The sequence below is a fragment of the Jaculus jaculus genome, chromosome 5, assembly GCF_020740685.1.
Source record: "Jaculus jaculus isolate mJacJac1 chromosome 5, mJacJac1.mat.Y.cur, whole genome shotgun sequence".
NCBI lineage: Eukaryota > Metazoa > Chordata > Mammalia > Rodentia > Dipodidae > Jaculus > Jaculus jaculus.
Genome location: NC_059106.1, coordinates 96,134,175 through 96,148,685, shown reverse-complemented (window position 1 = coordinate 96,148,685; position 14,511 = coordinate 96,134,175). Strand labels below are relative to the sequence as shown.

At 41.1% G+C, this 14,511-nt stretch overlaps 1 protein-coding gene across 8 annotated transcripts in view; it reads right to left on the bottom strand.

Annotated features, from left to right (window-relative positions):
* Window positions 1-14,511, bottom strand: part of Patj (PATJ crumbs cell polarity complex component) — a 430,613-nt gene that overhangs the window by 146,742 nt on the left and 269,360 nt on the right. The gene's annotated exons all lie outside the window — the stretch shown is intronic.

The window sequence follows — 14,511 nt, the reverse complement described above, 5'->3', positions numbered from 1 at the left end:
CCAAAAGAAATGCTCAAGGCTGCACAGGTCAGAACTCCCTCCTGCTGCAACTCCTGAGATACGCTGGTGCCTTTTCTTCAGAAGCTTAGTGGTGTGGCTCCTTTTGTATGGGTCCATGTTTGCGCAGTGATTCACCACAGTCTCTCATTTATTTACTTATACTGATTGATTGAGACAGGGTCTCATTGACCCTGGACTGGCTTCAAACTTACTAACACATCTGATCCTGGGCTAAGGAAATGGTTCATGGTGAAAGGCACTTGTTTACAAATCTTGTTGGCTTAGATTCAATTTCCCAGCACCCACTTAAAGCCAGATGTAAAGTGGTGCATGTACCTGTGATCCCAAGGCACTGCCTATGACAATGGGAGGAAAATCCAGAAGAATCCAAAACTGGTGAGTCAGCTAATCTGCTGTTCATCTGCAGACTGACAGACAGTTCATCTGTGGCAGCAAGAGAGCCTGCCTCAAAGAAAGTGAAGCACTGACACCTCGAAATTGTCCTCTGGCTTCCCTCAAGCACGGGGTGGCAGGTGTGCCCATATACACACAAATTGAATAACTAGTTAAATAATTAAAAAGCAGTTCTAGGGCTGGAGAGATGGCTTAGCAGTTAAGCACTTGCCTGTGAAGCCTAAGGACTCTGGTTTGAGGCTCGATTCCCCAGGACCCATGTTAGCCAGATGCACAAGGGAGCACATGCGTCTGGAGTTTGTTTGCAGTGGCTGGAGGCCCTGGTGCACCCATTGTCTCTCTCTCTCTCTCTGTCTTTGCCTCTTTCACTCTGAATCTGCTGCTCCCAAATAAATAAATAAATAAATAAATAAATAATTTTTTTGAAAAATTGGAACACCTGGATATAAAAACAAGCTCTAAGCCTGGAGAGATGGCTCAGCGGTTAAGCGCTTGCCTGTGAAGCCTAAGGACCCGGTTTAAGGTTCGATTCCCCAGGACCCACGTTAGCCAGATGCACAAGGGGGCGCATGCATCTGGAGTTTGTTTGCAGTGGCTGGAGGCCCTGGTGTGCCCATTTTCTCTATCTCTCTGCCTCTTTCTCTCTGTGTCTGTCCCTTTCAAATAAATAAGTAAAATGAACAAAAAAGAAAAGAAGCTGGCATGGTGGTGCATGCCTTAAAAAAAAAAAAAAGCAGTTCTACTTCCCCTGCCTCTACCTTCTGAATGCTAGAATGATACGTGTGTACTATCATGCCCAGTTTATGAGGTGCTAGGGCTGGAACCCAGGGTTTCATACATATCAGCTAGGCAAGCACTCCATTAATCAGTCCTTTGTAGTTAGCTTATTCATTCAATCTCAACAATAGAGCTTTCAGTTTTTATTTATTTTTTTGTTTTGTATTTTTTAAGAGTTAGGGTCTTTCTCTAGCCCAGGATGACCTGGAATTAGTCTCAAGGTGGCCTCAAACTCAAGGCAACCCTCCTACCTCTGCCTCCTAAAAGCTGGGATTAAAAGTATGCATAACTATGGCTGGCCTTCTCACTTTCTTTTTTTTTTTTCTTTTTATGGTTTTTCGAGGTAGGGTCTCACTCTGGCTCAGGCTGACCTGGAATTCACTATGTAGTCTCAGGGTGGCCTCGAACTCTCGGAGATCCTCCTACCTCTGCCTCCCGAGTGCTGGGATTAAAGGCGTGCGCCACAACACCCGGCTCACTTTATTTTTAATGTGTATGTTTATTTAACAAATGTGTATGGGTACATAATGAAAATAAAAATGAGTGAGATATGATTCCTGCCTTTGATGATATTAGCCATTTGTGGGGAATATGGCAAATAGGCAATTCCAATGGCAGAATTACTGTCCAGGGGCTATTAGTTTAGCTTTTCTCCAACAAGATGCTAAGAACAATGACAATTCAGTTTGTTTCTAAAATATGCTTACATTTTTGGCAACATACACTTTGTGCCCTGATTTAACTTCTCTTTATAAACACACAATCACGCACCATGTGTTAGGTTCCTGGTGTACCAACAGTGAAGATGGTGAATTTTACTTTCATGATTAGGTTGACATTAGGATAAAAGATTAGCTGAAAGGGTCTAACCTAACCACAAGAAACTTTAAGTCTAGAAATTTACTTCTTAGAACTTCAGTATCTTGATCTCATAGTTCTGATTGATTCACATGAATTCTAAACTGACAGAAATTCTTTAGCGAACACCTAGAGTTCAGCCTACTAGTTATTTTCTCACTGCTCTAACCAAATACCTGACAAAAGCAACTTATGGTAGGAAGGGTTAATTTTGACTCACAGTTCAAGGGTACAATCTATCATGGGGCGGGGGGGGGGGGAGGAGGCATGGTGGCAGGAACTTGATGAATCTGTAGTAGGGAGGCACAGAGTGATAAATGCTGGGACGCACTCACTTTCTTCTTGGTATACAGCCCAGTACCCCTCGGCCCATGGAATGGTTCCCTTCTCAATCTAATTTAGAAACTCCCTCACCAACATGACCAGATATTTGTTTCCATGGTAATTTAAATCCCATTAAGTTGGTAAGATTAACCTTCAGTCAAAAACAGAAGGCTGACATCAGAAGCACCATGACTGGCTTAAAGATGAAGGAGCTTCCTGACAAGATGCAGAATCCTATAGGAGTTGGAAGCAGCCTCCATTTGAGAATCAGCAAGGAAGCAGATTTCCATAGGAATGAGTTTGGAGATCTCCACTACAGCCTCTCCACTTAGCCTCATCACCCCTTGATTTCCACCTTGTAAGACCCTGAACAGAAAACCTAGAGACATTGTACTTCTGACTTACAGAACCACAAGCCACTATATTCACTATATTTCCAGGCTGGCCTTGACCTCTGGATACACCTGCCTCAGCTTCCTAAGTGTTGGGATATAAACATATGTCACCATATCCAGCTACAAGAGAAGTTTCTGACTTTGAAAATGCAGAAGGCAGAAACATCATTTAACTATTTATTACAAACCATTTAAACTTTGTAATGACTCTGTTGTAGTTACAATGGTCTCCACTTTCTTTTTACTTTACACACAGGCTAAGTAACCAGACCAAAGGTGCAAGGCTATTAACTAACAAGCTATTAAACAGCAGAGTTGAAATTCAGATCTATGGTCAGAACCTACTCTTTTAAGTACTGAACCAATGTTCCCCTTCTTACTTGCCTGCCCAGAGCCACAACTGTATTATCCCACATGCTCATGTGAACATTGCCAGTAGCACCTTGGAGAAATGCTCTACAAGATCATAATTTACGCTGTAAGCTATTTTATAAATTTTCTTGAGGTAAAGAAACATACAGGGTTCTGAGTTTACTCACTCTACTGACACAGTCTCTCTACATTTCAGAATTAAGGTCTGAGTGTCATATCTAGATTATCTACCCCTTATGTAGGTAAGGTGACTACAACCTGCTCGAAAGTACTCATTATTTTCACTACTGTATGATAGGGCAGTCAAAGTAAACACAGAGGAGCTTGATTCCCCCAGAAGCTCTGTGACAGTCATTACAGCTGTTTATAAACCCTCTTGCTTATATTTTTTTCCACTTACAAGTCTGGCAGTATTTGACAGCACTTTGGTGACCACAGAAACACATGTTCTATTGCCTGGATGGCTGACTGACTGGGGCAAGCAGACAGCCTCTTTGCTGAATCTTGCTGGGGGGATACAATATGAAACAAGTAATTTTAAGCCATTGAGATTTGGGCCTATTTGTTATAAAAGCATAACTGATTCTATTCTGAGGCAAACATGCTGTATACAAGTTTGTAGAAGAACAATTTTTAAAGCCACTCTTAGACTTTAATTATAATACCCAAAAGCTGTAAATATTCACTTACATGAAAATGGATCCACAAATTTTTGGACACTCATAGGATGGAATATACTCAGTAATTAACTTTTGATGGATATGACATGGATAATCTCAAAAATATTACGTTGAATGAGATAAACCGGACACAAGAAGAGAAATATAGCTTAAGTATATATAGCAAGTTCAAGAGCAGTAAAACCTCCTGGGGATGTGGTTCAGGGGTAGAACACTTGCCTAGCATGTGCAAAGGTCCAGGGTTTGACCCCCAAGCACCACGTTTCCACCATCACAAAAAGAAAAGTGAAAATTCAGGCCTAGGGAGGTGGCTCAATAGATGAAGAGCTTGCTGTGAAAACATGTGTACCTGAGTTTGGAGCCCCAAAACTGATGAAAACACTGGAAGCTGTATTAGGGTTCTGTAATCCCAGCACTATTACAGTAAGAAAGGAAGCAGAGACAGGATAATTTTTCAGAAGTTCATAGACCAACTAGCTTGGCCAACAAGTGGTGAAAGACCCTGCCTCAAGGTGCCCAACACCCCGAAAGTCATCCTCTGACCTCATGTGAACCCATGTGGCTGCGTGAATGTGTGTGTGTGTGTAGGCGCACGCACGCGCGTGCGCGCACACACATACACCAAAGAAACCTACAGTGACAGAAATCAGGCAGTGATAGATTCTGGGGGAAGGAAGGCAAGAGAATGACTACAATTCATAGCTCTTGAATTACTGGTGAATGAACACACTATATTTCTACTTTAGATAGAGGTTATACAAGTATATAAGATTACCGAAAGTCAACAGATTACCTGATGGGAATATGACCAATATGCAGTATGTTCTGACAGTAAATTTCTCAGTTAATAAAAAATAATAGAATGAATTCCAACAAATAACTTAAAATTAAACTTGGTTGTATAGAAAAAAAAAGTCAACAGATTGAACAATTAAGATCTACTGCATAAAGTATAAATCATACCCTAATGAAAAATAAATCCATGATTATATATAAGACAACAATGCTATTCTGGAAAAAAAAAATCTAGGCAAAGTTATAGATAACTGGTCAGTAAGATATAAAGCAACTCTTGGCTTCTTAACCTATAAACCTGGGATCATAACCACTACAACTTCTGTGAGATATTGGAAATGTCAAACACAATTACAATGGTTAAGATATAGTATTTCATAATGTTGAGTCTCAGATACTTGAACTTCCAGGGGCTAGGCCCCCAGTTACCATGAATTTATTGAATCAAAAAAGTTACCACGTCTAATGGTTTCATTTTAAAGGCTTTAGTCTCTCTGGCTGTCCTGTGGTCTCTGCCCTAATTCATGCACTTTTCCAGCTGCCTGGGCTGCGCAACAGTGCTGCTGCTAGTTTTCTTCATTTGCTTTGTCTGCATCTCAGTCAGTCCATAGCATTCACCCCCACTCACGGGCCAGCCCTGGGGATGGAAACTGAACAACAAACTCCAAAATTTGCTCTATCTGCCCTTGTTCTCCTTGGTGTACAGGTAACTGCAATTTTTGAAAACTTAATTGTATGGCTTTCTACAAAATATACCATTTAGTAGGGGCTTAATAAATACTTAAGTTTGTTCATAAGTTTAGATTTCCTTCTTTTCTTTGTAAGCCTACTCAACTAGCACTAAATTACCCTTGTAGGACCCAACAGCATTAATCACTCTCCTTGAGTTTCTAGACTCCATACACACAGCAGTCCATTCTGTTCATCTAAAAATGTCACTGCACTGCTAGAGATGCAGCCATGTCATGGACAGAGTTCTGAGACCATTCTACAAGCTTATTTTGATCCATTAAAGTTGTAACTATAGTTTAAACTAAAGTAAGGGATCCCATTAACATGCTATTTGAAACATTCATCTAACAACTTTATGAAAGGTACTATTAAATATCTGGTCATTTCAAACTGGCTAAAGCACCTCACAAGAAGAAAATTTACAACTATTATGGATATCAACAAGGATATGAGGCAAGGAGATGGCACAGCAGCTGAAGGCACTTCACTGCAAAGGCCAGGTTCAATTCGCCAGGCCCATGTAAAACCAGATGCACAAAGTAGTACAAGGATCTGTACTTCGTTTGCAGTGGCAAGAGGCCCTGGTACATTTGTGCTTACTCTGTCTCTCAAATTAAAATATATTTTTTGATGTATGTCTAGGGGCTGGAGAGATGGCTCAGCATTTAAAGGAGCTTGCTTGTAAAGCCTGATAATATGGGTTTGATTCTTTGGTACCCAGGTAAGCCAGATGCGTAAAAAGGCACATGTATCTGGAGTTCATTTGCAGATTTGCAGTGGCAAGAGAGCCTAGCATGCTCATGCTCTCTCTCTTTACCTCTCTCTCTTTATCTGTGCTTGCAAATAAATATATTTTGTTTTTTGTTTTTTAAGAAAGGGTTTCACTCTAGCCCAGGTTGACCTACAATTCACTGTGTAGTCTCAGGGTGGCCTCAAACTCACAGCCATCCTCCTACCTCTGCCTCCTGAGTGCTGGGATTAAAGGCATGCACCACCATGTCTGGTTTGCAAATAAATATAAATTTTTAAAAAGATGTATGACTAAACAGAATCCTAACTGGGTTAAATACAAAACTTTGCTATGCTGTCATGTCACTATCTTTGACCAAAGTCCAGAATGCAAATCAGTATCTCCAGCTTGTTTTTGAAATAACAAGTTATAAACTGTACTTACAAATAACATTAATAACTAAATAATATTCTTATTTAAAATGGGTAATACTGTGTAGGAAAGTATTAGAAGTGACTAAGCAAAGATCAGCATTTCAGAACACTGTGAAAAACACAAGGGTCTACCATACTTTCAACTGAACAGAAAGCCCTGAAGTCAATACTAGTGGAGTTCAGCACAACCATCAGGCTTCTTCCTCAAAATCTCTTGTTATGGATGACAGCTGATGTTGAAAAGGGGAAACTGCATTCTTTAGAGTCACAAGATCCAGAAAGATGTTTGCTTACAGAATTTCACACAACTAACACATACACTCACTCTCTCTCTCACACTCACATAGCTGCACTAATTGATGATAATTTTATTTTATTCCTGTTTTGTTACAATTGATTGTGTGCGTGTTACATAAGCCTATGGATGCCCCATGCAATCACCTGCAGTGTCTGGAGCAGAACAATGCATGTCCTGGTCTGTTACTCTGCACCCATTCTTCTGTGAGCAGCTGGAGTCTCTTACTTATCTCAGACTTTGCAGGGTTTTTTTAGGGTTTCTGCTCCCCTAGGGGTTGAACTTGAATGGTCTCTTAGGCCTCCTCGGGTCCTCGTGCTTGCACAAGAAGTGTTTTTAACTGTTGAAGTCACCTTTCCAGCCCCTGATGGGACTATTCTAAAGGATGGCTCTTTGTTAACACGTAAAGGTGCACATGCATTGTGTGTAACACTCATCTCTAGAGCCTCTGTGTCTAGGACCACTATTCCTCTGCTCATTTATCCCTCAGTTCCTACTAAGTATCCTTAGCTATGGCACTTTCCCAAAGGCCCCAAGTCTTAGTTAGGTAGGGAGGGTCTCCTCTTCCCTCAGCAGCCTGGTGCTTACAACCTAGGGTGAGGTACTACAAGGGCTTGTTCACTGCCTCCCTTCAGGGTAGAGAACATGTTCTGTACATCACTGACTGCAATGCTGAACCAGGTAAACTTTTGCTAATGAATGAATGAATGCTTCTTTATATGAGTAAAGCTCATGCTGTGTGCAAGTCTCCCCCCCACCCATTTACCAAAGTGAGATCTAATATGTCAAGCACACAATAAGAATTTTAAAAATAGCCATTCAAACTGCTTCTTCAGGTGGACATCTCCGAGTAATGACTCTGGCATTCATATTAATCTCAAGTCAGTATCAACTTTCAGGGATATGTGCAGAGGTTAAGAGGCCACACTATTTTCAACTGCAAAAACAAGACATATGTTCAATCAATACAGAAAGGTAAAACCCATGGTGAGTTCACTTCTACTCAGCAGGGCTTGACAGCTAGCACTAAATCTTCCCAAGGTTTCAGTTTCATTTGGCCTCCTTTAGCCCCAGGAGTTTTTACACAGAACACATTTTCCACATGTAATTAAGTAATGGAGAGTGAGTTGTTATACATGACATTTAATTTTTGATAGTGGGAGAAGGATGACAAGAGCTGCAGGCAAGATCATTAATCTGCTTGGATCCTTTCCTGGCCAAGTACACTCATTCATCTATGGTTTTAACTGTGGTCTCCTTCTGTACTTAGGTACACAGAACCGAGTGTATGACATGCAAGAGCCCAGGTTTTAATATGTACATGGGTAGTACAGAGTTCAAACACTTAGTACATCAAAGTCAGGATACTGTTTACAGAGATGCCTAAAACCTAATCATAAAAACAGAAAGGGAAAAGTGAGCATGGAAGTTATGTATATATAGCAGACTTACTCATTGGCACTAATGACTCAGATTCTCAGCCTTACAAATCAATTAGTATAGGAATAAATATGAATGTCAAAATAATATGACAAGGACAGGATCATGCAAATGCATATCTTTATGCACTGAAGTTCCTAGTTAATTAAAATATTGCCCAGAACATAATTTAGCAGGTTATTTTATGATTATGGCTACTTATTCTCCAAAACCTTTGGTCATTTCCCATTTTTATTTCAATTGTCAGTAAATTGGAAAAACAGTTGCCAAGGTTTAAAAGCCAGTAATTTCAAAATAATGTAAAAGCCCCTAAAATTAATAATTTCAACTAAGGAAGGCAACTTTGCCAAACAGAAGCACTGGCAATGAAGAAATGCAATGTACATAAGCTGATTTTTAGAGAAACACTATACATAGGACAGTACAAGTGACATAAATTTATTTTTGGTGCTGAGATGACCAAATGCTTGTTAAAACTTCACAACAAATTAGTTTTGAGTTCCTTCAGGATTTGGTTCCAAAATAAAAACAGGATGTTGGGCAGCACTCAAATATACAGGCTACCATGAATATACATGGATGTGTATATTCCCATTTACTCCCAATGGTCATGTTTGTTATAAACAAAATGCATAATGACCACTGAAGCTTCACAGACCACAACAAATAATAGACAAAAGCATATGAGTATAACCAAAATATACCACTGTGCTTCCATATGATTTTTTTTTGTTAAAATTTTATTTATTTATTTACTTATTTGAGAGTGACAGACACAGAGAGAAAGACAGATAGAGGGAGAGAGAGAGAATGGGCGCGCCAGGGCTTCCAGCCTCTGCAAACGAACTCCAGACGTGTGCGCCCCCTTGTGCATCTGGCTAACGTGGGACCTGGGGAACTGAGCCTTGAACCGGGGTCCTTAGGCTTCACAGGCAAGCGCTTAACTCCTAAGCCATCTCTCCAGCCCGAGATACACTTTTAAACAAGAGTCTACATAACCAGCAATCTATATGTTTAAGAAACAGCCTGGGCTAGAGTGACACCCTACCTCAGAAAAAAAGAAGAAACAGCTGGGCCAGGTGTGCCTTTAATCCTAGCACTTGAGATGCAGAGATAGGATTGCTGTGAGTTCAAGGTCAATCTGAAGGTACAAAGTGAATTCCAGGTCAGCCTGGGCTAGAGTGAGACCCTATTTCAAAAAACAAAACAAAACAACCAGCTACATCCTCTCCTCAGCTGGGGTGTATGGTCCTGGCATGCTGAGCCCAAGGGTTCTTCTTTCAATGGCTCAGCCAGGTTATAGGACTTTTGATGTGATTTCAAGGCCAGCCTGGTACTACAGAGAGAGTGCCATGTCAGCCTAGGCTACAGTGAGATCCTACCTCAAAAAACCAGAAGAAAAAAAGAAAAACATAAACTAGGCCTAAGGGAGTCCAATGTCCATGAGAAGACTGGCCCAGAGGTGCCAATGGAACAGGAAACGGGCCCTCACCAACACCAAATCTGCTGGTACCTTGATCTCAGCCTCCAGAACTTATTTTTTTTCCTGTTTTTATTTATTTATTTGAGAGGGATAGACAGAGAGAATGAGGCAGAGAGAGAGAGAGGGAAAGAGAGAGAGAGAGAGAGAGAGAGAGAGAGAGAGGGAGGGAGGGAGGGAGAATGGGCGCGCCAGGGACTCCAGCCACTGCAAAAGAACTCCAGACGTGTGCGCCCCCTTGTGCATCTGGCTAACGTGGGTCCTGGGAATTGATACTCTAACTGGGGTCCTCAGGCTTCACAGGAAAGCGCTTAACTACTAAGCCATCTCTCCAGCCCAGCCTCCAGAACTTTAAGAAACAAATTTCTCTTGCTTAAAAGTCACCCAGGGCTGGAGAGATGGCTTAGCAGTTAAGGCATTTGCCTGCAAAGCCAAAGGATCCCGGTTCGATTCTCTAGGACCCATATAAGCCAGATGCACAAGGGGCACATGCATCTGGAGTTTATTTGCAGTGGCTACAGGCCCTGGCGTGTCCATTCTCTCCCTCCCCCCCTCAAACAAATAAATAAAATAGCTTATCTCAAATAATTAATTAATTAAATATTTTAAAAAGTTCACCCAGTTCATGGTATTTTGTAGTAATGGCCTCTACAGACTAAGAAGCTCATAATTAGACGAAATCTTTTGGATGTCTATCAATACTGCTGCACTGCTTCAAAGATCTTCAGCAAACAAACACTCAGCAGTGTGGAGGTAAATGAGACAGCTAAGAATAGATTTACTATATGATCCACCTATACCACTCTTAGGCACATAACCTAAGGACTCATCTCACTACCTTAGAGATACTTGCCCAACCGTGTATTGTTTTAAAATTTTTATTTACTTATTTATTTGAGACAGAGAAAGAGGGAGAGAGAGAGAGAGGGAGAGAGAGAGAGAGAGAGAGAGAGAGGGGGGGAGGGAGGGAGGGAGGGAGGGAGGGAGGGAGGGAGGGAGAGGGAGAGGGAGAGGGAGGGAGAGGGAGAGGGAGAGAATGAGAATTAGAACAGGCGTGCCAGGGCCTCCAGCAACCACAAAAAAACTCCAGACACATATGACCCCTTGTGCATCTGGCCTATGTGGGTCCTGGGGAATCGAACCAGGACCCTTTGGCTTTGCAGGCAAATGCCTCAACTGTTAAGCCAACTTCTCCAGCCCCCAACCATGTTTATTTATTTTTATTTATTTATTTATTTTTATCTTTTAAAAAGATCTTTATTTTTATTTATTTGAGAGAGAGAAAGAAGGAGAGAGGAAGAGAGAGAATGGGCACACCAGGACCTCTAGCCACTGCAAACGAACTCCAGACACATGTGTCCCCTTGTGCATCTGGCTTACATGGGTCCTGGGAAATCAAACCTGTGTTCCTTGGCTTTGCAGGCAAGCGCCTTAACCACTAAGCCATCTCTCCAGCCTTGATATGAGTATCTTTATTGAAATGCTTCCAACCATGTTTATTGATGCTCTATTCACAATAACTAGGAAATGGAACCAGCCTAGATGTCCCTCAACAGATGAGTGGATAATGACGATGTGGCACATTTATACAATGAAATTTTGCTCAGTAGTAAAGAAAAATGAAATTTGCAGGAAAATGGATGGAACTGGAAAGGATTATGCTTAGTGAGGGAATTCAGGCCCAGAAAGCCAAACGTTACATGTTTTCTTTCATATGTGGATCCTAGCTACAAATGATTGGACTTCTGTGAGAGTTAGAATAAAACTCAGTAGCAGAGGCCAGTAAGATAGAAAGGGGACATAAAGGGAGTAGAAAGGGAAGGAGGGGAACATAATAGAATCATATTATATATATGTAAGTAGAGCAGATTAATGGGGGTGGAAAGGCCTAAGTAAAGTCAGGGGAAGAGACTGAGTAAAGGAAGAGTAGTGGAAGGGCTAACCAAAATCTAAGAGGGTATGAATAAATCATATGGAAAGCTACTTTTTTGGACAATGGAACACTCAGAAGCCATCGATAGTTACTCGAAAACTTTCAGTGCCAGGAATAGGATACCTTCCAGTGAGTTGTTGGCCAATGAGGTCCCTGATGCCCCCAAAACATTATAGGCCATTGCAGAGGCTCTTGGTTTTCCACCAGGAATGGATGGTAAGACCCTATGGCTAAAGACTCCACATGCTGGAGCTTCAAGGCCACTGAGAAATCCTTTGGAGCTGAGCTGAAAACCTTCTCTGTATAGACCACCTGACAGAAAGCTAGAAAAAGCTATACTGCATGCAGTTCAATGGGAGAGAGAGAAATCACCAGTGGAGACACTCAACAGTGGACACTGCAAACCTAAAATTTGGTCAATGAGGCCAAAGGAGCCAATGGGCAAGTCTATTATGGGGGAAACCAACAGCTCTCTAATTGGACTAGAGGCTTGCTCCATGGGAGGGAATACATGCCTAATACTGAAAACCTACAGCAGGGGTAGTCATGAGCCCTAGGGGTGTAACAACTGCTGGTGTCTAGCTAAATGTATATACTATGCTCACAGAACTGACCAGTAAGCACTTTGCTTAACGTTCATACCCATATATTAATGCTAGTCTCTCTTTAGGTTAGAGAAGGTTCTGTTTTCAAATGGCAGTGACCTTGGAATGACTCAGAAGGTACCATGGTGCTGAGACGAAGTGACAGAGGAGTGCTCAGCACTGAAATATGTCTATCACATTTTCCAAGGCTCAGGGTCCACTGCGGAAGAGGTGATGGAAAGAATTTAAGGGCCAAAGGAAGGGTAGGACTACCTACATGCTCCTCCAGAAACAAAATGGCCTGGTCATGGATATCCATTACCTCACAATGACTGACACTATCTATACAAGACCATCATAATAGGAGGAAAATATGATAACATCAAAATAAAAGAGAGACTGATTGAGGGGGGGGATATGATGGAGAGTGGAGTTGCAAAGGGGAAAGTGAGGGGAGGGAGGGAATTATGGAAGTTGTCAATACAAAAAACCTAGGACCTTGAGAATTCTAGGCAAGTACTCCAACACTGAGTTACATACGCAGCTAGGTAGGCTATTTTAATTTGGAATTATCACAAGAATGAGGTAGGAGCTTCATAGTCCCCATTTAAAAATTATGACTGAAGACTAGAAGAAAAAAAAACAACTCAGTAACTTAATATGGTTACATCACCTATAAAAACTTTAGACTTAGTGTCATTTCAGTGAAATAATAAGAGAATTAAATAACCACAACATCCCCCTGCTGATGTGGTAGATTGGCTACAATACATATGGATTTCCAGTTCTTATTCACAAATACCATAAGGGCTCATCAGCCAGCAGGCGAGGCAGGGGAAGTGTAGCAACCCAAACACACTATGGGGCTGATGCTTGCATGCCCAAGCTGGCCACAAATTTTCTTTTTCTTTCTTTCTTTCTTTCTTTCTTTCTTTTTTTTTTTTTTTTAAATTTTTATTAACATTTTCCATGATTATAAAATATATCCCATGGTAATTCCCTCCCTCCCCACCCCCACACTTTCCCGTTTGAAATTCCATTCTCCATCATATTACCTCCCCATTACAATCATTGTAATTACATATATACAATATCAACCTATGAAGTATCCTCCTCCCTTCCTTTCTCCACCCTTTATGTCTCCTTTTCAACTTACTGGCCTCTGCTACTAAGTATTTTCATTCTCACGCAGAAGCCCAGTCATCTGTAGCTAGGATCCACATATGAGAGAGAACATGTGGCGCTTGGCTTTCTGGGCCTGGGTTACCTGACTTAGTATAATACTTTCCAGGTCCATCCATTTTTCTGCAAATTTCATAACTTCATTTTTCTTTACCGCTGAGTAGAACTCCATTGTGTAAATGTACCACATCTTCATTATCCACTCATCTGTTGAGGGACATCTAGGCTGGTTCCATTTCCCAGCTATTATAAATTGAGCAGCAATAAACATGGTTGAGCATGTACTTCTAAGGAAATGAGATGAGTCCTTTGGATATATGCCTAGGAGCGCTATAGCTGGGTCATATGGTAGATCAATCTCTAGCTGCTTTAGGAACCTCCACACTGTTTTCCACAATGGCTGGACCAGATTGCATTCCCACCAGCAGTGCAGAAGGGTTCCTTTTTTTCCACATCCCTGCCAACATTTATGATCATTTGTTTTCATGATGGTGGCCAATCTGACAGGAGTGAGATGGAATCTCAATGTAGTTTTAATCTGCATTTCCCTGATGACTAGTGACGTAGAACATTTTTTAAGATGCTTATATGCCATTCGTATTTCTTCCTTTGAGAACTCTCTATTTAGCTCCATAGCCCATTTTTTGATTGGCTTGTTTGATTCCTTATTATTTAACTTTTTGAGTTCTTTGTATATCCTAGATATTAATCCTCTATCAGATATATACCTGGCGAAGATTTTTTCCCATTCTGTAGGTTGCCTCTTTGCTTTTTTCACTGTGTCCTTTGCGGTGCAAAATCTTTGTAATTTCATTAAGTCCCAGTGGTTAATCTGTGGTTTTATTGCCTGAGCAATTGGGGTTGTATTCAGAAAGTCTTTGCCAAGACCAATATGTTGAAGGGTTTCCCCTACTTTTTCCTCTAGCAGTTTCAAAGTTTCCGGTCTGATGTTAAGGTCTTTAATCCATTTGGACTTAATTCTTGTGCATGGTGAGAGAGAAGAATCTATTTTCATCCTTCTGCAGATATTTATCCAGTTTTCAAAACACCATTTGCTGAAGAGGCTGTCTCTTCTCCAATGAGTAT